Here is a 26,392-nt window from a genome sequence, read left to right as displayed (position 1 = left end):
AATGAAACAAAATATGCTTTGTTTTATTTTTCTGTAATGGTTACTCTAATATTAGGGGAGTTTTATATTATCGCAGCAGATGGAGATACATCTGTGTTAGATATAGATCCGGGTCGCTAAAGACCCAAATATGTAAGAATGATTGGTGAAACACTGATGCATTTAAGTGTTAAAATGTCAGTATTGGCCTTATGTGGACGACAAATGTTAACAAGAACAGTCGGAACTGGGTCATTAATCTGTAAAACAATGGACTCAAATGAAGTGAATTCAAGCACAGTTACACACAACACTTTCCACTTCTCATTGTAAATGACTGCAAGACCTCCTGAAGTATATTGCAACATTTTCAGTTTGTTCAAATGTGTTCAAAAGTGAAAGGGTCATTATTGGTCATGTGAATGTAACTGTAAGTCACAAGTATAGACAAACATGTACACACATTCTTCCCTAACCCTGATTTAACCCTAAATGATACTGAATAGCCCAGCAGCACCTAACCCTGCTGGTTGTAAGCATGTGTGAAAACACCATTTGACCAATTCATTAAATTCAATTAATTTAGTTTGCTAGAGTTGGAATATAAAATTACAGCCAAATACAAATCCAATGAGATTTACTTCAAAATTACAACAGGGCAGATCTAGAAAATTATTTATAAGGTGGCAAAGGGGTAGCATGAGGTCTATGAGGGGTGGCAACACCAGAACAAGCGCAAATGCATAGTTTTTGGAGATTTAAGGTGTGACATACAAAATTGCATTCACAAATATTGCATTAACACAAAATAATCATCTATACAGTTTAAAATAAAATAAATAACAAGACTTCAATATCCATCATTGCATCAAGTCACGGCGCTACATGAAAAACATCAACAGATTATTATTTTGAGTTTGTATTACTTAAGGAGATGACTGTTTTATTAATATTACATAGGCTACTTTGTTGGTATAATCACATTTTAGTGCAAGTTAAAGAGCAACAAAAACTTTGGAATTTCCACAGTTTTGCAAACAATTTTTGAGTTTCTGTTATTAAAGGATTAGTTCACTTTCAAATGAAAATTAGCCCAATCTTTACTCACTCTCAAGCCATTTTAGGTGTATATGACTTTTTTCCTTCCGATGAACACAATCGGAGATATTTGAATATCCTGACGCATCCAAGCTTTATAATGGCGGTGAACAGGGGTCACGAGTATGAGCTGAAGAAAGTGTCTCCATATTCATATACCGCCTCCCATATTCAATGTACGAAGAAAGTGTAAAACACTTGCAGTTCAAAAGCTTATGCTACGCCTTCCCTAATCAACTTGTGGGAATTTGAATACGGAAGGCGGTCTGGCGGAAGCTAGATATTTTACTTCATAACTTATTTGTGTAAAAAAAAAAAAAAACATGTTTTAATATACACATCGCTTCGCTTTAGAAGGCCTTTATTAATCCCCAGAGCCATGTGGAATATGTTTATGATGGATGGAGGATGGATGTGGGTGGAAGCACTTTATTCAGCTCATACTCCGGACCCCTGTTCACTGCCATTATAAAGCTTGTAGAGTTGTGACGTTCGCGAACGTACCGATTCTTTTGAACGGCTCATAAACATGAACGATGGGAGCCGAGTCGCGGCTGGAGGGGAGCCGTTCTTTCTGTCGTTCTTTTTTCCTATGCGTGTTTCACACAGATGCACACAAATGAGCTCCTCCGCGAGACAGAACAGTTATAGGGGGAGGGGCGCACCCAGCGATATTAGTTATTAGTTGTGCACGCATCCTTCACGTGAGTACTCCAGTGGAAAAAAAACGTACTCTGTTACTAACGTAACCTCGGTTCCCTGAGATACGGAACGAGTACTGCGTATGGGAAAGGTCTCCTTTTCCCCCGTTACTGAAGCCTTTTTCAATAACGCAGTGTAACTGCATCGTCATTGGTTCACTCATAGACAAGTCGTTGAACCAATGACGGCGCGGCATAGCCGCTCGGCCTATGGCGACAAAGCCCGCGAATATTCCCGCCGAAATGGGCGGGGCTTAGGGCTATATAAGCGGGCGTCTCGCCATAGGATTTCAGGTCATTCGACTGAAGCGACGACACTGAAGCCGCAGCCTCGTGGCACGGCATGTAACGCAGTACTCGTTCCGTATCGTTAGTAGGTTACGTTAGTAACCGAGTACGTTCCCTTTCGATACTTCACTCGTACTGCGTATGGGGAACGAATTCAACCGCGCCGTGCCACGGCAGGGAACGACTGGACTTGTCTTGGACACCGCGAGGGAATCAGAGGACAAGTGAGAAGGCTGGAGCCGTCGAACCCTTGTTACACTACCAAAAGGGGAGTTAACTCCCAGAGTGGCATGAAGCGGAGCTCAATAGAGGCCGCTGGATCATACCGAGATGACCGAGCTTGTAAGGTCGGGACATCCAAATGATAAAATCTGACAAAAGTGGACGGCGAGGACCAGCCGGCTGCCTCACAGATGTCTTTAATCAAAACTCCACTAGACCAGGCCCAAGAGGAAGCCATTCCTCTAGTTGAGTGGGCTCTAACTCCTATGGGGCAGTTGAGGCCCATAGAGGAGTAACAAAGAGTGATAGCATCGACTATCCGACACGCAAGACGTTGCTTTGAAACTGAAGACCCTTTGGTGCAGCCACCAAAGCAGATAAAGAGCTGATCGGATTGCCGGAAAGGCTGTGATCGCTCAACGTAGGTCCTTAATGCCCTGACGGGGCAGAGCAATTCCAGCTCTCGCTTGTCCGACGAGGGAGGAAGCACTGAGAGGGAAATGACCCATGCTCTGAATGGAGTCAAGACCACCTTAGGGACGTAGCCATGCCTAGGTTTCAAAACGACTTTGGAGTTGTTGGACCCGAACTCAAGGCATGCAGGGCTCACGGAGAGGGCCTGCAAGTCACCAACTCGCTTAACCGATGCTAGTGCAAGTAGCAGAGCGGTTTTGAGCGTCAGGGGCCTGAGGTCAGCTGAACGCAGTGGCTCAAAGGGAGGCCCTTTAAGAGCTCTGAGGACCAAAGAGAGGTCCCAGGTGGGAACAGTGAGAGGACGAGGAGGATTTAATCGCCTAGATCCTCTCAAGAAACGCACCAGGAGGTTGTTTCGTCCCACTGACTGGCCAGCAATAGGAGCGTGAAACGCTGCAATGACTGCTACGTAAACTTTGAGCGTTGAAGGTGTGCGACCCAGACTCAAACACTCCTGGAGAAAAGACAGTATTGGAGATACGTCACACTCCACTGGGTCTATGTTGCGTGTAGAACACCAGTCAACAAAGACCGACCATTTCTGGGCGTAGAGGCATCTCGTGGACGGAGCTCTCGCCTGAGAAATGGTATTCAGCACGTCCCTGGGGAGGTTAGCAGGCTCCCGTCGAGGGACCAGAGGTGCAGAGCCCAGAGTTCTGGCTGGGGATGCCAAATCATCCTGTTTGCCTGAGAGAGGAGGTCCCGTCTCAGGGGGATCGGCCACGGGGCTTTCGTGGAAAGCCTGAACAGCTCTGAGGACCAAACTTGGCTCCTCTAGAGCAGGGCCACCAGGATGACTCTGTGCTTGTCTTCCCTGATTCATCTGATGATCTGCAAGATCAGAGCAATCGGGGGAAAAGCGTAAAGGAGGGTGCTGGGCCAGATGTGAGCCAGCGCAATGTCCTCCTTCGAGAAATAAATTGGGCAGTGAGAGTTGTCTTCTGAGGCGAAGAGGTCTACCTCTGCCTTCCCGAAGAACTCCCAGATCGTGAGAACTGTCTGGGGGTGGAGCATCCACTTGTCTGAGGGGACATTGCTCCGGGATAGCATATCTGCTCCCAAGTTTGTTCTCCCGGTTGTGTGAGTCACTCTGAGCGACTGAAACCTTGGTAATGCCCATTCCAGAAGACGCTTCGCCAGAGCGCATAAGCGGCTGGACGAAAGACCACCCTGGTGATTTATGTACGACACCATTGTCATGCTGTCCGACTGGACTTAAGACGTTGCGTCCCGTCAGGTGTCTAAAAGGCGTGAAGGGCTCGAATCACTGCCAACATCGAGGCAGTTGATGTGCAGATGGCTTCTTCATGAGACCACGAGCTGAAGGCCGGTCTGCCCTTGCAAAGAGCACCCCAACCTGTGTTGGGTGCATCTGTTGAGAGCACCGTTCTTCTGAACACCGCCTATAGGGGTACACCTTGACTGAACCATACAGGGTTCATCCAGGGTTTCAGAGCTGTCTAACAGGCCTGATTGACCCCGAAACACAGGCGGCTGTGCCACCAGGCGTGAGGAGGGACCCGGAACTTCAACCAGTATTGCAAAGGCCGCATCCGTAAGAAGGCCGAGCTGCAGAACCGGGAAGGCGGAAGCCATCAGCCCTAGCATCCTCTGGAAGTACTTCAGAGGGAGATAGGCTCTGTTCCTGACCAATGCCGCGAGCTGCTGAATGGCCAGAGCATGCTCTGGCGATACTACAGCCGTCATACGGGCTGAGTCGAAGACTGCACCCAGGAACATATACGTTAGCTGGGGAGCAGTGAGCTCTTGGCAAAGTTGACCCTGAGACCCAGACACTCCATGTGGCTGAGTAGCACGGATCTGTGATGCTCCAGCTCAGCTCGTGACTGGGCTAGGATGAGCCAGTCGTCGAGAAAATTGAGAACCCGGATTCCCAACTGTCTCAGTGGGGAAAGCGCCACGTTCATGCACTTGGTAAAAGTGCGAGGAGCTATGGACAGCCCGAATGGAAGGACCATATATTGGCAAGCCACGCCTTCGAATGCGAATCTCAAGAATCGCCTGAGATGGGGGGCTATCTGGATTTGAAAGTATGCATTTTTCAGGTCCAGCAAGCAGAACCAGTCCCCAGGGCAAACCTGCGCGAGGATCTGTTTCAGCGTTAACATCTTGAACTTCCATCTCATGAGGGAAAGGTTCAGGAGTCTGAGGTCTAAGATGGATCTAAGACCACCATCACTCTAGGGAATGAGGAAGTAATGGCTGTAAATCGCTCTCTGAGGGGAGACCATTTCTATAGGCCCCTTCTCGAACAGAGACATCACTTCGGCTCGGAGGACGTGAGCGTCGTCCGTGTTTACTGAAGTGGGAAGCACCCCGCAAAAACGCAGGGGTCTGCGAGCAAACTGGAGCGAGTAGCCTTGAGATATTATCCCCAGAACCCCCTTGATACTCCGGGGATGGCCTGCCAGGCCCGCGTGACAAGGGGTTGAATGGTGCCGGTTGGCGGGCCGCTGGAAGGGGGGCCTGCATACCGGCTAGTTTTTAGAAATGCTCATGCATCCTCATGAACGTGGCTTGTGGGGTGAAACCGGCAAACGACACGCTGAGAAACTCAGTAAACAGATATATGCTTCTTGGAAAAATATACATGCGTCCCACCTGAGTCGGGGAGAGCATCAAGATATATTCCACAGAGCGGTGTCGGAAGTGAGACCGCTCTACCTCAATGAACATGGCTTGCAGGGCAGAGCCAGCAAGTCACATGAACAGAGGTCCAGCATAATGAGCATGTTAGTTCCACCAAGCACAAGTGAGCATTGAGCTCGCTTTCAGTGAGCGCATACATCCTCATGAACGTGGCTTGCAGGGGCAGGGCCGGCAAACGACACGCAGAGAGACTGGAATAATATGCTACATCAACTGATATGCTGAATATAAATAACATAGGTCTCACCTAAGACAGGTGAGAGTGTCGTTATATTTCTCAAAGGACGCTTGCAGGGCAGAACCGGCAAGCAACGCGCTGAGAAATTCAGCAAACTCGGCAGAAATACGCTGTATCAACTGTATATATACACACATACATATATATATATATATATATAACATATGTCTCACCCGAGACAGGGGGAGAGCGACATGTTATATTTCTCAATGAAGCGGCTTGCGGGGCAGAACCGGCAAGCAACGCATAGAAAAACTCAGCGCAAACAGCAGAATCAGCTCCATTAATACAGTATAAAAACATGTTTCTCGCCCGAGTCGGGGGAGAAGGTCACGTTATATTTCTCAATCGACGCGGCAAAATACACTCACACAAATAGAAAATGTATCATGAGTCTCGCCTAAGTCAAGAGCATCATGTCAAATTCCTGAGAGATTGTTAACTTCTGCAAAAATCTGCTATATAACTGAACGTTTATAACATGGGAGTCACCCAAGAGGGGGAAAAGTGACATGTTATATTTCTCAAACGCGGCTCGCGGGCAGAACCGGCGAACAACGCATAGAGAAGACTCAGTGCAAACAGCAGAAAGATGCTCCATTAAATTAAGCATATAACATGTTTCTCACCCAAGCTAGGGAAGAAAGACATGTCATATATCTGAATTAACGCGGCTCGCGGGGGAGGGACCGGCGAGCAACGCACATAGGGAGAAATAAACTCACTCAGATAGAAAATGTATCACGAGTCTCGCCTAAGTCAGGGGAGAGCATCATGTCAAATTCAGCTGAGAGAGCGAGAGCTCGCATCCTCAACGAGCGCGGTTTGCGGGGGAGGACCCGGCAAATAACGCGTTCGGAGACAGCATTTGAAGCAAACGCCAGCGAGAAAGTAGAAAAATAAGCTCTGTACTCACCTGACGGAAGACTGCAGGGAATAAGCTGAATGCTCTCAGATGCTGAAGGCGGCACTAGGGTGGCGCGGTGAACAGCTGCTAGAGAACGAAGATCCGCGGAGCGATTGGCTCTGCATGTGCCACAGTTGTGGCGCGGCATTGTAGGCAACGCCGCCGCCGTGAAAACGGCGATTGTAGCCCTTTTAGAGCAGCGAGAGCCGCTGGGAAAGCTCTTTTAGAAAGCGACGTTAAGCCGCGGGAAAAGCTCTTTGAACGGCGCCGGATGGCGGCAGGAGACGCGCTGAGAGGCGGCCGGAAGCGGGCGGCTCGAGAGCGGCGCTCGAAGCGGCAGTCTGCGAGGGCACCGGCGCTGTCTTCGTTCGGCGGTCTCAGCTCAGTCCGCTGCGGGAGCCTCTTCAACGGCGGCGAGAACTTCTCCCAGGCGAGCTTCTTCCAGGCGGCGAAGGCTTCAGCCGGAGATCAGCGAAGAGTGATATGAAGTCGTCGCTGAAGGAGAGAGAACTGAAATCCTATGGCGACGCGCCTGCTTATATAGCTACCCTGCCCATTTCGGCGGGAATATTCGCGGGCTTTGTCGCCATAGGCCGAGCGGCTATGCCGCGCCGTCATTGGTTCAACGACTTGTCTATGAGTGAACCAATGACGATGCAGTTACACTGCGTTATTGAAAAAGGCTTCAGTAACGGGGAAAAAGGAGACCTTTCCCATACGCAGTACGAGTGAAGTATCGAAAGGGAACCCTGCGTTCCTCTGTCATTGCAGCCCACTTTGTTATTGTTCATTGACTTGAAGGGGCTGATGTCCTATTTGCAAAGTTTACAGTAGTAATAGTATGTAGTATGTAGACATTTCCATTTTATTTATTCTAATTTTATCTACTTTAAATATTTTTTGTTTTCTATCAAAATGTTCTTGTGTGATAACAATGTTCTTGTGTGGAAGTGTTTGTAGTAAAAGCTGTTTTGCACAGAAATTCATTGCAGCCGGCTTTGTTTTTGATGTTTATTTGTGAGTAGGTATTGTATGAATAACATAAGTCAACGTAGCTTTACACACACACACACACACACACTTTGTACTAAAGGTAAATCCAAAATAGTCACTGTCTAAGCAGAGGGATTTGTGCAACCCTATGTAATATAGTCCACACATGACAAATGAGGTAATAATCAATAATTCAGAATAATTCAAACTCAGACATTGGTGTGTGATATCAGAGTTTTAATTATTTGACTACAAATCTCACCTCATCATTCCTCCCAGTGATTATTTCCAGGATAAACTGAGATGCCCCCAAGCTGGCTTCTTAAAATTGACTAAATATTTAAAAAGAGCCAAAAGAGCTTTTCGTCTTTTCGAACGGCTCTTTGAAAGGAACGGATCGCGAAGATCCGGATCCCCTCAAAGAGCCATAAATCCCATCACTAAAAGCTTGGATGTGTCAGGAGGATATTTATTAATATAACTCCGACTGTGTTCATCAAAAAAAGAAACACCTAGGATGGCTTGAGCGTGATTAAAGTTTGGGATAATTTTCATTTGAAAGTGAACTAATCTTTTAACAGTGATGGGAATGTCTGTGTGTGTTCACCCAGAACACCCTATCAACCACATACTCACATATACCCCCCCTATCAACCACATACTCACACATACACAACTGCATGCCAAGAGCCAAGCAAGCATCCAGAAACTTCTAACAAAACTTTAGCAAACACCCAGAACATTTTTCTATTCTGGCCTAACTGACCAAACAATTTAAAACAAGACTTTAAGTTGGCTTTATGATGAGCCAGCATAAATTTGTCTTTCAAACTATTCAATCTAGTCATTGTTTTTTCTTGATTGCTAACACACCATCCATAACACAATTCAACATTTTCTCTTAACTATAAACACAATCTCAAAATTATACATCAACTTGCACAAACCTCAAACGGTAACACTTTAGATTACAGCCCGGAAAGTACTGCGTAATTACAACAAATTTACAGCGTAACTTTCAATAATTATAGTGTAACTATACAGTAAGTACGTGTAAGTATAGGGGAACAATATGTAAAGTATTGGGAATAAAGGGGTAACAACCAGGAAAATAACAAATTATTTATACTGTAAATATTTTATAACTAAGGGGTACGTATGACATATAACTAAAGGGTAAGTATGACATTACGGGCCATAAATTAAAGTGGAGCTTGTTACCCTCTTATTTCATGTAGTTACAGGGTAAGTAATTAATAAAAAATAAATAAAAAAAGAAAAAAAAAAAGAAAACAGTCATATCACTTGGAAAACTTTATTTGAAAAACAACTTATTTCAAAACAGATTTAAAGTTGCAACACTTCTTATTTGTGATCATGCGACAAACAACCGTATAAGTCCAAAAAAACAAAATATATATACATAAACAAACATATGTAAATTCATCCCCAATCTTTAAGATGTATAGAGTAGAATTTGATTGCTTTATGTCTTCACTGAAATTGGTAAAAAAAAAAATTATAAATGTTATAATTATAAATTATAATGTTTAAAATATTTTGATATAATTTTTGGATCCCTGTTACCATTTAATGCAACACTTTGTTTTTGTAATATTGTATGCTATGCTATGTTTGTTACTTGTTATTTAATAAATAATAAAAATAAATTAAAAAAGGTAATAATAAAAAAAAATGCATTGATTGTGTAAGCTGTTATATATTCTAGCTAGTAACCTTAATAGCTGCTAATAGCTCTAGTGTTTTATAGCTAAAAAAAAAACAAAAACGCTAATGTGACTTTGTTTCTGTTAAGGGAAAGGCGTGCAAGGAGACATGTCCCAGGCAGTCTTCAAGCCTAACAGACCAAAGAAAACTCCAGCTCTTCACAGAGTTTTATGCTGTCTCTTATGAGAGGCAGCAGGCTATCATTCTCTCTGGTTTGGAGCAGGTATGCTAACTTAAGCAATTCATGACCATATCATGTCAACAGTATGCAGTGCATTACAATGTAGGCCCATGAAATAACAAGTGAATTGAATACTACTGTATACCTTCAATTCACTAAGACTGCACATGTGCCTGATCACTGATCACCCCAATATGTCTTTTTACTTCTAGCACAAGGTGAGTCGCAGACGACCACGTGGGCCCGACACTGAGAATACTAAGAGGAAGTACACCTTCAAGTACCATGTGCAACAAAGAGGCCAAAGACTTGCTGTTTGTAAGCTCACATTTATGTCAGTCTTTCAACTGACCAACAGTCGCCTACAGGCAAGTTTTATACAGCCTAGCTTTTTCCGTTTGTTAACTTTTTATTACATGCATGATTTTAATTAGATACATTGTCCATAACATATTTATTTAAAGTTACTTATCTTTGAAAAGGTTATTCAAGAAAAGTCAGGCAGTTAGTCTGAGGGAACAGAGCAGGTAGTCAGGTCTCCATTAGAGGACTTCAGAGGAAAACATAAGAACAGGTAAAAAAAAAAAAAAAAATCTTGAAGGACCTCATGCTCCTGTCCTGTTAGTTTTTAAAGCTGCACCAATGTCAGCATCAGTTGCCCTACAACATTCCCTGATCTAATGGTGCACTGAATGCTGGCATTATAGGGCGTCGGGTGCCTTACCACCCTGTAACGCCAGCATGCACAAACTGTAATGGTTAGGATTCAGCTCACTGTTGTTGCCCAGTCAGGAAACATATTTTTGCACTTTGAGATTGATATCAGAGGTAAAGTGCTATGCAAATGTAATGTATGATCCCGGGATTTCGAGATCGGCCTAAATGTCCGGGATTCGGCTTTTGCGTTCTACAGTTGCCATTCATTGTGTTTACTGTGGCGAGCAGGACGAGACTGAGGGCCGCTGGAGAACGGCGCGAGGCCGGTGGCGTGATTACTGATGAGCGACACCTGTGAGACGCACCGGTCTCGTATCTCTCACGGAGGAGCGGGAATTTTCTTAGCAATGCTAAAACGCACACATCAATCGATCACATGTTTAGCGTTCATGTAAACACTACATTCAGATTCACCAATCAGAATGAATTCAGTTAGATTGAAACAAAAGGTGTGCATGTAAACAATGACGATTTTTGTGTCATCGGAGGATTTTTTCCAGACAAAAAATACATAAATCTCTCATCTCAGGGGGATATGAGTGAGGAAAGCGAAAATACTACTGGTTTTCTACTAATACAAAGCTTAATGCTAAATCCTGAAGTATCCCTTTAATGATTATTTGTGAAAAACAAAATCCTATAGTTTAGAAAAAAAAGTTTACAATTATATTAAATTTTATTGTCACAGAAACAATGCAATTGTGCAAAACAGACCAGCATATTTTATTATATTTCCCTTGTTCATGAGTTGTGTTGTTTATTTTTTAGGCCTCATAGCATTCATCCTGCAGTGAGAGAGGGGATAAGAGAGCACATCCTGAGCTTCCCACGCCAACCGAACCACTACTCACGGATGAAGGAAGATGTGGAGAGGGAGTACCTGAGCCCTGATTTAAACCTGCTCCGCATGTTCCGCCTGTACAAGGAAAACAATCCAGCATCCACTGCAAAGTTCTGGCTCTATAGGGACAATCTTCAAGCAGCAAAACCTCAGTTTTGGGCAGCCAAGAAGTGATACTTGTGCAAAATGTGACGCCCTGTTTTCAAAATTAGTAGCTGCTACAACAGATGGAGAAAGGTTGAAGATCACAGCCAAGAGTGAGCTTCACCACCGGAAAGCCGAAAAAGCGTACACCCAGTTGCAGGCTGACACAGAGTGGGCCAAAGCCAATGATGACTGCCATGTCATTTGTACCGACATGCAGGGGGTAGTGTTCACGCCAAACCTGACACACTCCAACGTGCACTATCAACGGCAGCTGGCCAACTACAACCTCTGTATCCAGGAGATGGGCACTGACAAACCTCCTTATTACTGTTTATTGTTTGTATGTATTGTTTATTGTAAGTATGTACAGTTTGTTTGTACTGACGTTTATTTTCTGTACTATAAGTAGGCCTATGTATTGTTCATTGTTCGTACCGTATTGTCCACGTTTTTGTTCTGTGATTTACGTTGGCAAAAAATTTGAAAGAAAGAAATGCTTAATATTTAAAATGCAAAAGGTTCTGTTACTGTATTAAAACTAAGATAAAGGAATCAAATCTCCAGTGGTTTAAATTGATATGATTAATTGGACTTATACTGTTATTCCACATTAACTGGACATATACTGTTCTTCCACATTCCAGAAATGTAAATTACTCTAACTTTTTATTTTTAAGATTGATACTAAAAAATCCTATCTCATTAGAATTGGGAAGCTTTTGTTGTCTATCTTCAAGTAAAAAAAAAAAAAAAAAAAAAAGTAATATAATATTCAGAGTCCAAATTAAAAAAAAAAAGTATTATTCAAAAATTGAAAATATGTACTTATATGGTTCTTTGTCTCAAGCCCACATTTGTTTCTTTTGCTCGACTTCCTCCTCCTCTTGTTCCTCTTTTTCTTTCTTTCCACTGATGAATCTTAATATGGAATCCCATTTGCTATTCTGTATTATAAGAAAATACAGTACACCTGGAAATGTGCTCACCGTTTGCTCATCTTTTACCCTCATGCCATCTGAGATGTATACGACTTTCCTTCTTAAGATGAACACAAAAAGGATTTTAGGAAAAAAAAAATCATCTGGGAATGCTTTATAATGCAAGCTCACGTGTTCCTAAAAGTCGAAGCATCAAACAGCACATACAGCAATAACTACAGTAATCCATACGACCCTAATAGATGAATCAATTATTCTTCTGAAGAGAAACGATACGTATTTGTAAGAAAAATACCAAATATTTAAATATTTTTAAAACTTTCGACCGACTGTCTCCTGCGAGTGCATGCGAGGGTTGAGAGTTCATCCTTGACGTAACTTGAAGCATGACGTAAGCGTGCCGAGAAACGTATTTACTTTACTTAAATTACTTATTTTTTTAGTAATGCTCACAACAAAACACACAGAATAACAGATAATGAGAAACAAACAAGACAGAATAACAGAGACGGCAGTTCTCGCGCGAGTTTCACATGAATCTCCCACGAGAACGTCATGAAAGCTTCACGTTGCTCATTAATATGCTTCGTCAAATGCAAAGTCGACTCTCATGCAGGCGCTGGTGACAGTTGGTCAGAAGCGAAAAGATGAATAGCCTAAACCATGAGAAAATTTCGGGGTGTACTGTATTTTCTTATAATACAGAACAGCAATGAGATTCCTTCTTAAGATTCATCAGCTGAGAAACAAGAGCAGGAGGAAGCCAAGCGAGAAACAACAAACAACCAAAAAACAGACAAAACTTGTTACTTTCTGTCAGGAAAGTAAGTCTTTAGAGTTTGAAATGAAAATTTGATTTAAAAAAATGAATAATAAGTGTTGTAGACCTGTTTTTTATAAAGTTGTTTTTCAAATAAATGTTTCGGAGTCACTGATATCAGATTGTTTGCATTTTATTAATTACTTACCCTGTAACTACATGAAATAAGAGGGTAACAAGCTCCACTTTAATTTACAGCCGTAATGTCATATTTACCCTGTAACAACATGAAATAAGAGGGTAACAAGCTCCACTTTAATTTACGGCCCGTAATGCCATACTTACCCCTTAGTTATATGTCATATGTACCCCTTAGTTCTAAAATACTTAAAGTATATTTTCCTGGTTGTTACCCCTTTATTCCCAATACGAAGAAAGCTGACAATAACAAGTTTGTTGCAACTTGTGCTCCAGTTTACTGTACATAGTACAGTGGAATTTCCCTCATCTAAAATACTGGTACTGTAATTATACTGTATGTGTAAGTTTAAAACACTCGTAAATAATTCTTTCAGTTCTCTCTCAGACTTTGACTGGTGTGTCATGAGTTTTACTATCTAATGTTGTCATTTTAAACGTTTTGAGAAATGTGTCTTTGTTTTGAGAACTGATGGTTTGGGAAACTGGGCCAACTGAATCATTAAATGTTTTAGCAATTGAGAAAAACTAAAATACGTTTAGATTCTCACCTAACTCTGCTATTAGTTCCCTTTCAGTCGGTCACGTTCGACGTACGTCAGTAGTGACCGACGAATTGGGATATCGCTTAGAGAGCCCTATCATCTTCGTGTAAACTAAAACAAGCCAATGGAATTGGCGTGCGATATTTGCATAATGCGCACCGCCCCCGACAGGTGTATATAAATAGGAAGCAGATGCAATCGCACTCTGTCTTTCGCTTCGGAGCCATTCACTGGTGTCCTGTTTTAGAAGACTCCTTTCTTCGTTTGTTTTATTCTAAAACATTGCCTCAGAAGAGGATTTACAGCGAGCTTTCAGTGCTGGTGAAAGGGCACATTCAGCGAGGTCGCGAGTCTCCGAGGAGCTGAGCTATAAGCTCGAAAACTGCTGTTTTCACAGCAACACAAAGAGTGTGTGCGTGTGTAGCGATTTGGGCCGGTTCCTCGGTGTGTCAGGGAGTGGTGTACCTGACACATCGCGTCGCTCCCTGGGTGCTTCAGCACGAGTGAGTTGACTTCCCCTTCTAAAAGAGCTTTACAGACGAACCCTGACAGTATGTCATTTCGTCTGTGCGTTAATGGGTGTGGTCGTTCCCTGGTCCCTGCTGATGGGCACAATCGTTGCATCTCGTGTTTGGGCATTCTGCACGCTGAAGCAGCTTTTGTGGATGGTTCATGTTCCCATTGCGGGAACATGACTATCGCGATGCTGAGGTCGAGGCTCTCCTTCCTGAAGTCTCAGGAAGCGGGGGTCCCCTCTCCTATGCCGCGTACGACCGTTTTTTCCGGCCCCGGGAACCGGAATGACGGTACGGCGCTGTATAGGAAGGGTGACCTGAGGATTACGGTCAGGGCTTCCCCGCCGAGCGGAAACGCTCCTCGGGCCCCTGCCGCCTCATCAGCACCGCAACCCATCGTGCCACCGTTGGTTTCCGCTGGGCCCTCTACGGACTGTCCAGCCGTTACCTTTGGTGTGCCGGCGGCGGATCGGATGTCGATCGCTGCATCGGAAGGTGAGCCTGAGTCCTCGGGGGAGGATTCGGACGCGCTGCCGCCCGGGACGGTAGCGTTGCCCGAGTCGGATCCCGAGCTCACGGCTGTGCTCTCCCGGGCCGCCTTGTGCGTCGGGCTTGAGTGGAATCCTCCACCCTGTCCCGGCCCATCTCGGTTGGACGATTGGTACTTGGGGGGGGGTCGCGCTGGTCAAATCCAGCGTCCCGCCCCAATGCCTGTCTTCCCGGAAGTACACGATGAGGTGACCAGGTCTTGGCAAGCTCCGCATGGGGCTCATACAGGGCCTGTTCCCTCGTCCGCCTTCACCTCCCTGGATGGCGGGCTAGCCAGGGGGTACGCGAGGATCCCGCCAGTCGAGCGGTCTGTTGCAACGCAGTTGTGTCCAACGGCCGCTGGCTGGCGCGGTGAGCCGCGTCTCCCGTCCCAGGCCTGTGAATTCTCAGCCGGTCTGACTGAGAAAGCTTACAGTGCCTGTGGGCAGGCTGCCTCTGCCCTGCACGCGATGGCCCTTTTGCTGGTCTATCAGGCAAAAGCACTGTCGCAGATGCCCCAGGAAGGTCCTGACCAACAGCTGCTTGGGGAGCTGCGCGCTGCCACTGACCTTGCCCTCCGGGCAACGAAGGTGACAGCGCGTTCTGTTGGCCAGGCGATGTCTACTCTGGTAGCCCAGCAACACCACCTCTGGCTGACCTTGGCAGACATGAGGGAGACCGACAAACATCGGTTCCTGGATTCCCCCGTGTCTCCGGTCGGCCTTTTCGGCGACGCGGTGGAGAGCTGTGCCCAACAGTTCTCCGCTGCACAGAAGCAGGCTGAGGCTATCAGACATGTCATGCCACGGCGGTCCGCTGATGCCTCCACCCAGCCGCCCGTGGCTCAGCCTCAGCCCGCTCGTCGCCGAGGGTGCCCGCCTGTGTCTTCCTCCGCCCCTGCTAAGTTGGCAAAGCAGCAGCCTACACCAGCCAAACAGCAGGGTGCCGGTCGCAGACGTGGTGCCCAGCCCGTCTCTGCCAGCCAGGTGGCAAGCGGTCGGGGAAAACTTGGCCCTGAGACGGGCGACCTGGAGCGGAAGGTTCCTGCCCTTTGGGAGAGTATTCCATCTGCTCTCCCACCCCCGGAGGAGGGCCGGGGGGGATTTTGTGGCGGCTGTCCATCTACCGGCGCTGGCTCTCCGGAGTCCAGCGGTACCCACTTTGCCACAAAAAGAGCAGTTTCCTCAAACTCCAGGTCACAACAAGGGGTGTCTGCCAGGGTGCCAGGCTCCGCCTCTCCGCTGACAGCTCCCTCCCCATTCGCCAGCAGGTGGCAGTGTGATGGTGCAGACCGCGTCCCGTGCGCCGTCTCCCATGCACACTGCTGCCTCGCAGAGTCCGACCCCACTCCGGGCCGCCCCCAAGCCGTCCGAGTCGGGTCCCTCTCTGCCTTGCTGCCCCACCCCCGGTGCGTCTGTGGTGCTTTTGGTCCCGCTGGCTCAGTGTCTGAAAGCGTGGATCACGCTCCCCAGCCTGTCCAGTTGGCTCATTCTTACTATCAGACTCGGCTATGCGATTCAGTTCGCCCGGCGTCCCCCGGTCTTCAGGGCTGTCCACTGCACTCCGGTGTCGTTGGACAGTGCACCTGTTCTCCGGGTGGAGATTGCTGTCCTCCTGGCGAAGGATACAATCAAGCCGGTCCCTCCAGCCGATATGAAGTCGGGGTTCTACAGCCCCTACTTCATTGTACCAAAAAGGGCGGTGGGCTACGGCCAATCCTGGACCGTCCCCAGGATTGGTTTGCATTAATAGACCTGAAGGACGCGTACTTTCATGTCTCGATTCTGCCTCGACACAGACCCTTCCTAGGTCGGTCTGCGTTCGAGGGTCGGGCATGTCAGTACAAAGTCCTACCCGACATGGTTGTAACTCCCAGCCGGTTGGGTCTTCAGGTCAACTGGGACAAGAGCAAACTCGCCCCCGGGTAGAGGATCTCTTGTCTCGGTCTCGAGCTAGACTCAGTCGCACGGACTGCGCGTCTCACCGAGGTGCGCGTCCAGTCGGTGTTGAACTGCCTGAGCTCGCTCAAGTGCAGGACAGCGGCTCCACTGAAAGATTTTCAGAGGCTCCTGGGGCATATGGCATCTGCAGCCGCGGTAACGCCGCTCGGATTGCTTCATATGAGACCGCTTCAACACTGGCTCCGCGGCCGGGTCCCGAGATGGGCGTGGCAGTGCGGCACGCTCCGTGTCCCCGTGACACCGAGCTGCCGTCGCACCCTTGTCCGGTGGTTGGACCCTTCGTTCCTGTGGGCCGGAGTACCCCTCGAACAAGTGTCCAGGCACGCTGTGGTCTCCACAGATGTCTCTGCCACGGGATGGGGGGCCACGTACAACGGGCATGCAGTGACAGGTCTTTGGACGGGGCCTCAGCTGCATTGGCATACCAATTGCCTCGAGTTGCTAGCGGTTCGTCTTGCGCTGGCCCGCTTCAAGAAGCTGTTGTCAGGCAAGCACGTTCTAGTCCGCTCACAAAGCACTGCGGCCGTTGCGTACACCAACCGTCAAGGTGGTCTACGCTTCCGTCGCATGTCGCAACTCGCCCGCCATCTCTTGTTGTGGAGTCAGAAGGATCTGAGGTCCCTTCGGGCCACTCGTGTCTCAGGTGTGCTCAACCGTGCAGCCGACGAGCTGTCACGGCAGCATCTACTTGCGGGTGAGTGGCGGCTCCACCCCCAGGCGGTCCAGCTGATTTGGCAGCGTTTCGGCGAGGCCCAGGTAGTCCTGTTTGCCTCCCCGGCAACTGCCCTCCGCCAGTGGTTTTATTCCCTGACCGGCAGCACGCTCGGCACGGATGCGTTTCCCCCAGTGAGCCTTCTCGCACAACTCATGTGCAAGGTCAGGGAGGACGGGGAGCAGGTTCTGTTAGTGGCTCCGTACTGGCCCACTCGGACCTGGTTCTCAGACCTCATTCTCCTCGCGACAGCACCTCCCTGGCCGATTCCTCTGAGGAAGGACCCCCTGACTCAGAGACGGGGCACCCTGTGGCACCCGCGTCCCGATCTGTGGAACCTCCACGTGTGGTCCCTGGACGGGATGCGGAGGTTCTGAGTGATCTCCCGCAAGCGGTCGTAGACACCATCACTTCCGCTAGAGCTCCTTCCACTAGGAATCTCTACGCGTTGAAGTGGAACCTGTTCGTCGAATGGTGCGCCTCTCGCCGAGAGGACCCCCGATCATGTTCGGTCGGATCCGTGCTTTCCTTTCTGCAAGATGGGTTGGAGCGAAGGCTGTCTCCCTCCACCCTCAAGGTGTATGTTGCCGCTATTGCCGCACATCACCATGCGGTTGAGGGTAAGTCCCTGGGGAAACACGATCTGATCGTCAGATTCCTGAGGGGGGCCAGGAGACTCAATCCTCCTCGCCCTTCCTCCGTACCCTCTTGGGATTTGACCCTGGTTCTCACAGCTCTCCGGGGTCATCCCTTTGAACCTTTGCAATCAGTCGACCTGAAACTAATGTCTCTTAAGACGGTTCTTCTGGTTGCATTGGCTTCCCTGAAGAGGGTAGGGGATCTGCATGCATTTTCGGTCGACGAAACGTGCCTAGAATTCGGGCCCGGTGTTTCTCACGTCATCCTGAGACCCCGGCCTGGATACGTGCCCAAGGTTCCTACCACTCCCTTCAGAGATCAGGTAGTGAACCTGCAAGCGCTGCCCTCGGAGGAGGCAGACCCAGCCCTAGCTTTGCTCTGTCCCGTCCACGCTCTGTGTGTGTACGTGGACAGAACGCGAAGCTTCAGGACCTCAGATCAGCTCTTCGTCTGTTGTGGAGGCCAGCAGAAGGGAAAGGCTGTCTCCAAGCAGAGGATGGCCCACTGGATAGTGGATGCCATCGCCTTGGCGTACGAATCCCAGCCTTGCCCGCTCGGGTTGAGAGCCCACTCCACCAGAGGGGTAGCCTCTTCCTGGGCGCTGGCTCATGGCGCCTCGCTGACAGATATCTGTTGAGCTGCGGGCTGGGCGACACCACACACGTTCGCTAGGTTTTATAGCCTACGTGTAGAGCCGGTATCCTCACGTGTACTCGCATCCTCTAGTCGGTAGACGTGTTGTACCCACTCTAAGTGTCGGCTTGCAATGCCATTCCCGCCACTGGCCGGATACGTGCATACTTTCACTCCAGTCGTGTTCCCCGCTTGGCGAACCCTGTCGAGTTCCTCCGTCTCCCCCTTCGGCTCGGACATTGCGGAGTGTCTGATGCCAGGCCTACATCCGTTGCGGACGCTGTCTGTTGGCTGGGGCCCATATGTCGTGACCCCTCTACGTGAGCGGTCCCATATGTGTATTTTCCACGGTTTAAAACTCCCTACGGGCCGAGTCCGTGTTTTTCCCTTAGCAGAGCCAGCTCTGCTGTCACCTGTCAGATGAGTCTCCCCCTACCAGGTGGAGCCATCCCAGGGACTCCATATGCGTACTGCCCCCCGGGCCAGTCCATGTGTGTATTCCCACGTAAACTCCTCCCCCATTGGGTAGGTAGTGGTCTCCGCAGCGTCCCTCACGGGTTCGCTTCCCCAGTGTGTCTAGTTTACTTAGTGGGTAGTGGTTAGACAGCAGTAGACTCTCTCGGTGTAAGCTCGCCCCCTTCACCGCCAGCCGGTGCTATGGGCGGCTGAGCTTGTGCTGGGCACTGGAAGGGGTTTCGTAAATGTGGCGCTTTAGTTGGGATCCCAATTCGTCGGTCACTACTGACGTACGTCGAACGTGACCGACTGAAAGGGAACGTCTCGGCTACGTATGTAACCCTCGTTCCCTGAAGGAGGGAACGGAGACGTACGTCCCGTCGCCACAGTTTCTGTACCCTCGCTGTAGTGCGGACACCAGTTGTCTCCTCAGCGAAAAACAGAGTGCGATTGCATCTGCTTCCTATTTATATACACCTGTCGGGGGCGGTGCGCATTATGCAAATATCGCACGCCAATTCCATTGGCTTGTTTTAGTTTACACGAAGATGATAGGGCTCTCTAAGCGATATCCCAATTCGTCGGTCACTACTGACGTACGTCTCCATTCCCTCCTTCAGGGAACGAGGGTTACATACGTAACCAAGACGTTTCTGTGATCAGGGTTTTCTTATTGATTTCATGTTATTGTTTCGTCACATGACAAAAAGACCTTATCCATGATGAAAGTGGAGCGGGCGATTGGTGAATCAGCTCGCCAAAAAATTACAAAATTAATCTCAGACATATTTGGATGGGATTGCATTTCTCACAGGACTTCTGAGTTAGCCGAGAAGCAGTAATTTTCCATTTCACGAACAAATGGAAAAAAACTATTTGTAAGTGAACTTGGCTGCGCTGTGTTTTTGACTTATGAAGATGGGTTCATAAGAGTCATTTGTTAATGAAGCTGACTACAATGCAGTTTATTGAAAGATGTGTTTTCTTGCCGTTATGTTGCGTTACGCTGTCTTTTTTAGGTCATCACATTGAAGCGCTACTGCAGTACTTGAAACACTGCTAACATTTATATTTATTCTGTGATAATTCTGATAATGGGGTGGCAAAACATTTCTTAGAGTGGCAGTTGCCACCCCGGTAGATCCACCCCTGGTCTCAAAGCTTCAGATGTTTTCTTTGGAGCCCCGCACATGAAAAAATGTCAATTGTGTGCACGCTTTACATAGTTGTTCCCTCAATTTATAAATCCTGCACACGATTTAGCCTACTATTTTTTTTCCTGCATGTCATGTGCAGGGCTCCGTAGTTTTCAGCACGTGTGAAAGCACAGATGTGTCAGATAATTATAAATCATTAACATTCAGACCTTCTTTTCCCATCTCACATTTCACATATCTGCATTCATAAGTGAAAATATTGTATTTATGGACTCTTTTTTTCCCCATCTATTTATAAAAATAGATGAAAACAACAAAAGAAAGATGTAACACTCACCTCAAACAATATTTGAAGACTTCTTTTTTCTCTTCTGAACTGTCGTGTTGAACAGCAGCTCTGAAATTGGTCACTTTATGTGAAATATAGGAAGTGAAACTGCTTTTCAAGGGTCAGTGACAGTCAGACGTCAGCAAACACACCAACTCTTCTCTGAAATGTGTGTTCTCACTAAACTGAATTGTTTATAGTAGTTTTTTCAAGTTTACAACCCGCATTCCGGAAATTTTTTAAATTTGAATAAAATGAAAACTAAAAGAATTTCAAATCACTTGAGCTAATATTTTATTCACATTATATCATAGATAACATAAATGTTTAAACTGTGAAATTTTACAATTTTATGCACAAAATGAGCTAATTTCAAATGTGATGCCTGCTACAGGTCTCAAAATAGTTTGTTGGAATTTGGTCCCATTCTTGTCGGTTTCCAGCTGCTTAAAGGGATAGTTCACCCAAAAATGAAAATTTGATGTTTATCTGCTTACCCCCAGTGCATCCAAGATGTAGGTGACTTTTTTTCTTCAGTCGAATGCAAATTATGATTTTTAACTGCAACCGCTGCCGTCTGTCAGTCAAATAATAGCAGTAGATGGGAACTTCAACTATAACAGTAAATAAAACTTGCTTAGACAAATCAAAATTAAAACCTGCGGCTTGTGATGACACATTAATGTCCTAAGACACGAAACGATCGGTTTGTGCGAAAAACCGAACATTATTTATATAATTTTTACCTCTAATACACCACTATGTCCAACTTCGTTCAGCTTCCTGTTAGTGAGGTCAAAAAACACGTTCTGAAGACGGAAGTGATGTCTCGCCCATATACTTCAATGAGCGCGAGACATCACTTCCGTTGTCAGAGCGCGATCTGACCTCACTCACCGGAAGCTGAACGGAGTTGGACATAGTGGTGTATTAGAGGTAAAAAATGATATAAATACTGTTCGGTTTCTCACACAAACCGATCGTTTCGTGTCTTAGGACATTAATGTGTCGTCACGAGCCGCAGGGTTTCATTTGGATTTGTCTAAGCAAGGTTTATTCACTCTTATAGATGAAGTTCCCATCTACTGCAATGATTTGAATGACAGAGGGCAGCGGTTGCAGTTAAAAATCATCATTTGTGATCGAGTGAAGAAAAAAATGTCACCTACATCTTGGATGCACTGGGGTAAGCAGATAAATATAAAATTTTCATTTTTGGGTGAACTATCCCTTTAACTGGTTGTTGCGTTTTGTCGAATCGCATCGGGAAAGAGATTCAAACATTAGGGCATTTTTATTAGTACGAACAAAAATTGTAAAACTAACAGTACTCGTGACATTTCAAAATAGATATTTATTACCTGCGTAATGGATCTAACTGTTAAATTACATTACCTCAGAATCCTTCACAGTAACAAATGGCGGGAAATTTCAATTCACCAAAAAGAACAAAATACTCATTGCAACATCAAATATTTAATCAAAACACAATCTTCTAAGTTTTCAAAGTCACCCAATTATGTTTTATTTAATGAGATGTTTATTACTCACCTGATAAAAGCGCCAACCTTGTCGAGCTGCCTCGTCTTCACCGCACAGCGCGCACTGCCACTAGCCTCTATGTTGTACGCAAGACGTGATGACGTGCATTTCAACGGTCATCAACGTCATAAATCCTCCAAATATTTTTTCTTTTCTTTTTTTCCATGTATACATGTATAACATTATGTCATACTAGGTTTGCATCAAATTGCACACAAAAATAAATAAATTAATTGTAGTCCATTCTTCAGCTGCAAAACAACCCGAGAATGTGAAAAAGGCACCGTCTACAGGTGGTATTAGGCATAGAGAATATGAATGGACATTGTAGGCCCTACATTTTTCATAATAAAAAAGAAAATAGAATTTCTGAAAAATAAATAAGGTTTTTTTAAGAACCCTAGCATTGCATCTATCAGTTGAAGACAAGGAAATAGAAAAATAATTTTAAAATATGTAGCCTGTTCACTATGAAAAATTTAATGAAAAATGTAAATTTTCCATAAATGAACATGTAGTTGTAATACTGTATATACTTGGTATTACAATTTCATTATCAATTATGGCAAATGTATTTTAAATTTAAGGTATATAAGGACATACACAAATATACAACAATCAAAGTCAAATAATGTTATATAAATAGTTTTTTGTTGTTGTTGTTTATGTTTTTAACCACAGAAGTTACAGAAGTCCACTTTCATGCAGAAATCAAACACCATATGATTCAAAACATATGCCGAATGGATGCATTTTGAAGAAAAAATTGCTATTTACATTGATATCAATGTGATGTCAATATGACATCAACTGAACGCCTATAACACAATGTTGGTTTGACGTCAACTCGATGTCAAACATGTTGGCCCATATACTTAAGCCGGGTTCACACTGTGCGATTTATAATATTCCTTTGCGATGGTTACTTGTCAGACTGTACGAACATGATCCTTATGTCACACTGTGGGATCTCAGCTGTCATTAATGTCAGACTGCACAACAGTCAAGACGCGTTAAAAACGGACGCGCACATGAAAACTTGTCCGGAGTTTTACATCATCAAAACATACACATTCGTTGACAGTGAGCTGCGTTACACGCGGGACTGAAATGGTGGCTAACAACGACATTGTTACGGATGCTGGTGTAGAGAGACGAGGCAGATACGGATTTCCACAATAGTAAGAGACTTTAATTAACACAGGGCAGGAACACCAAACATACATTAAACACAACAGAGAACGGACAAGGAGTGCAGGGAGTGAGTGCATTATAAAGGGAGTGCAGATGATAGAGTCCAGGTGCAGGTGATCTGTGATGATGAGGAGCTGACGAGGGAAGTGAGTGCAGGTGATGAAACAGGAGGATCATGGGATATGGAGTCCAGGAAGACAAGGGATCTGTGACAGTACCTCGGGCGCCCTGGAGACCTCATGCAGGTGCCGGGGGATGAGTGGACTGGAGTGGAGGTCTCCAGGGCGGATCCATGAGCCATGGCGGGTCAGGAGCCTTGGCAGGCCACGGCGGGTCAGGAGCCTTGGCAGGCCACGGCGGGTCAGGAGCCTTGGCAGGCCACGGCGGGTCAGGAGCCTTGGCAGGCCACGGCGGGTCAGGAGCCTTGGCAGGCCATGTCAGAGGCCCACCCACATGTGTGGCGCCCACATGTCCCCCACCCACGGGTACTTGGCCCCCCCCCAAAAAATACTTGGAGAGGTTTAGGATCATATTGCGGAGTCCGAGGAATAAAGTCAATGTGTGGGTGGAGGAGCATGGAGCTGGTTTGGCGGCGGAGACTGGAGAACTTTGCTCGGCGGCGGAGACTGGAGAACTTTGCTCGGCGGCGGAGACTGGAGAACTTTGCTCGGCGGCGGAGACTGGAGAACTTTGCTCGGCGGCGGAGACTGGAGAACTTTGCTCGGCGGCTGCGGCTGGAGCGGCAGGCTCGGCGGCGGCGGCGGCTGGAGCGGCAGGCTCGGCGGCGGCGGCGGCTGGAGCGGCAGGCTCGGCGGCGGCGGCGGCTGGAGCGGCAGGCTCGGCGGCGGCGGCTGGAGCTGGGGGCTCGTAGGCGGCGGCTGGAGCTGGGGGCTCGTAGGCGGCGGCTGGAGCTGAGGGCTCGTAGGCGGCGGCTGGAGCTGAGGGCTCGTAGGCGGCGGCTGGAGCTGAGGGCTCGTAGGCGGCGGCTGGAGCTGAGGGCTCGTTAAAAAAGTCAATAAGCCAGTCCAGATCTGGCGGCTCGCACAGGGTTGGAGCGGGCTCTGGAGATACAGGAGCGGGCTCTGGAGATACAGGAGCGGGCTCTGGAGATACAGGAGCGGGCTCTGGAGATACAGGAGCGGGCTCTGGAGATACAGGAGCGGGCTCTGGAGATACAGGAGCGGGCTCTTTCCTCCTCCTCTGCTTTCGGGACCCAGTTGAGGAGTGTGGGTTCCGTGTGGGACAGGAAGGACGTTCACTGGAGGGGTAAGCGGAGGAATACGGAGACTGACTAACTGGCCCGGCTAACCGTGTTTCTGGACGGACTGAAGACCAACACTCATCCACATAGAATTGGGAATTATTCAAAAACAAAATAAAATTGATAGTTTCGCTTAAGGAGAGACGATAATCAGGTTCATGGAAACGGAGAGTGTTGTCATCCAGACCGTCCAAAAACAGGGCGATTAAATTAGCTTCGGACCAGTCAGACAGATAAGCCAGCTCAACGAACTCCTCCACATACCTCTCCAGTGAACGGCCAACCTGAAGAAGCCCGATGATGCGATCGCCAGCAGACAGGTGAGTGAGAGGCGTTGGAGGAGCGGTAACCAGGGAGCCGGGGAGTGTCTCCATCTCTTTCCTTTTGTGGAATATCCAAAGTTTTGGTCCGTTCTTCTGTTACGGATGCTGGTGTAGAGAGACGAGGCAGATACGGATTTCCACAATAGTAAGAGACTTTAATTAACACAGGGCAGGAACACCAAACATACATTAAACACAACAGAGAACGGACAAGGAGTGCAGGGAGTGAGTGCATTATAAAGGGAGTGCAGATGATAGAGTCCAGGTGCAGGTGATCTGTGATGATGAGGAGCTGACGAGGGAAGTGAGTGCAGGTGATGAAACAGGAGGATCATAGGATATGGAGTCCAGGAAGACAAGGGATCTGTGACAGACATCTCTATCATTAATTTTGATCACGGCTTGTCTTGAAAAAAGAAGACAATTTGACGTTCGTCGTAAGAGAAGTCACACTGGAGGATTGTGCGCCAAATCTTCTGACACTGCCAGAATTTTGTCTGAGGTAAAATTTGATCGCAACGGTCATTAACCTGCTGTCGGTGAACATGTCAAACTAGCGATCAAAGACAACAGATTTTAGGCTAGGATTATAGGAATCTTTTACGATTTGCAAAATTTGTGTCAGACGACCAAATCTTGGCCAAAATCGCACAGTGTGAACCAGCCTTTACATAATCAGTTTCAGTATGGGATGAACCTAATATTTTCACCAATTAACCACTGGAAGGACTTGATGAATAATCTGACTTTGAAATTATGTTTTGCAGCATCTTGATCAAATCTTGTCTAATATTTGATGTCAAATTGACATCAAGGTGCCCGCTGGGCTGTGACGAATCTAGCGCTGTCCAACATCTGCTGAGGTCCGAACTTGCGCATAGAAACGCACAATAGTTTTTTCACGAACTAAAGCTCCACTAATGTAAGTGACAAAAAAAATATGTTTCCCTTATATTCCACCCTAATGTTTCTAATTGTATTTGATTAACTTGTTCTTTTTTGACAGATAAATTGACACGTTGACCGTTAGATGGCGCTAGCACCCAGATAATTGACCCTTCAAAGACCCGCCCCCTTTAGACAAAGCGTGGCGGTCATGCCACACGCAGTGAAAAATACATTGTGGAGACGAAGGGTCAATTTTATATTTAATATTATAATTTTTTTTAATAGATCACAATGAATGTTTGTATGACCACTTTTTTTTTCATTACAGAATGGCATCAAGAGGATTAGCTTACTACAGGTCATTAAATGACCGTGATGACATTTTGGATTCCTCTTTAAAGTTTAATAGACTGGAAGTACCCTTGAGACAGTAAGTGTTTTAATTGTGGCAGTTGTTTCAGGTATAGAAACATTTGTGCAAGTAAATGCCCTAAATGCTGTTTTAATGTCTTCATAAGATATGGCAAATACATATGAAAATGTAATTGTCACAAGCATGCTTTTACAACCAGTTAGTAAAGTAACTATTCACTGGAGTTAGTTTATGTATTACGACCAGTCTAGGTTTAA

At 46.6% G+C, this 26,392-nt stretch overlaps 1 protein-coding gene and 1 pseudogene across 1 annotated transcript in view; both read right to left on the bottom strand.

The window, feature by feature from the left end:
• The window catches only part of LOC137006389 (hydroperoxide isomerase ALOXE3-like), a 30,588-nt gene extending 9,966 nt beyond the window's left edge, over positions 1-20,622 (bottom strand). Inside the window, exon 1 of the mRNA XM_067367103.1 lies at positions 20,564-20,622. The gene's annotated coding sequence lies outside the window, so the exon portion shown is untranslated. The remainder of the gene's footprint in view (positions 1-20,563) is intronic.
• The window catches only part of LOC137006055 (zinc finger protein 721-like), a 970,851-nt pseudogene that overhangs the window by 657,225 nt on the left and 287,234 nt on the right, over positions 1-26,392 (bottom strand).

The sequence above is a fragment of the Chanodichthys erythropterus genome, chromosome 3 (assembly GCF_024489055.1).
Source record: "Chanodichthys erythropterus isolate Z2021 chromosome 3, ASM2448905v1, whole genome shotgun sequence".
Taxonomy (NCBI): Eukaryota; Metazoa; Chordata; class Actinopteri; order Cypriniformes; family Xenocyprididae; genus Chanodichthys; species Chanodichthys erythropterus.
This window is presented reverse-complemented; position numbering and strand designations above follow the sequence as displayed.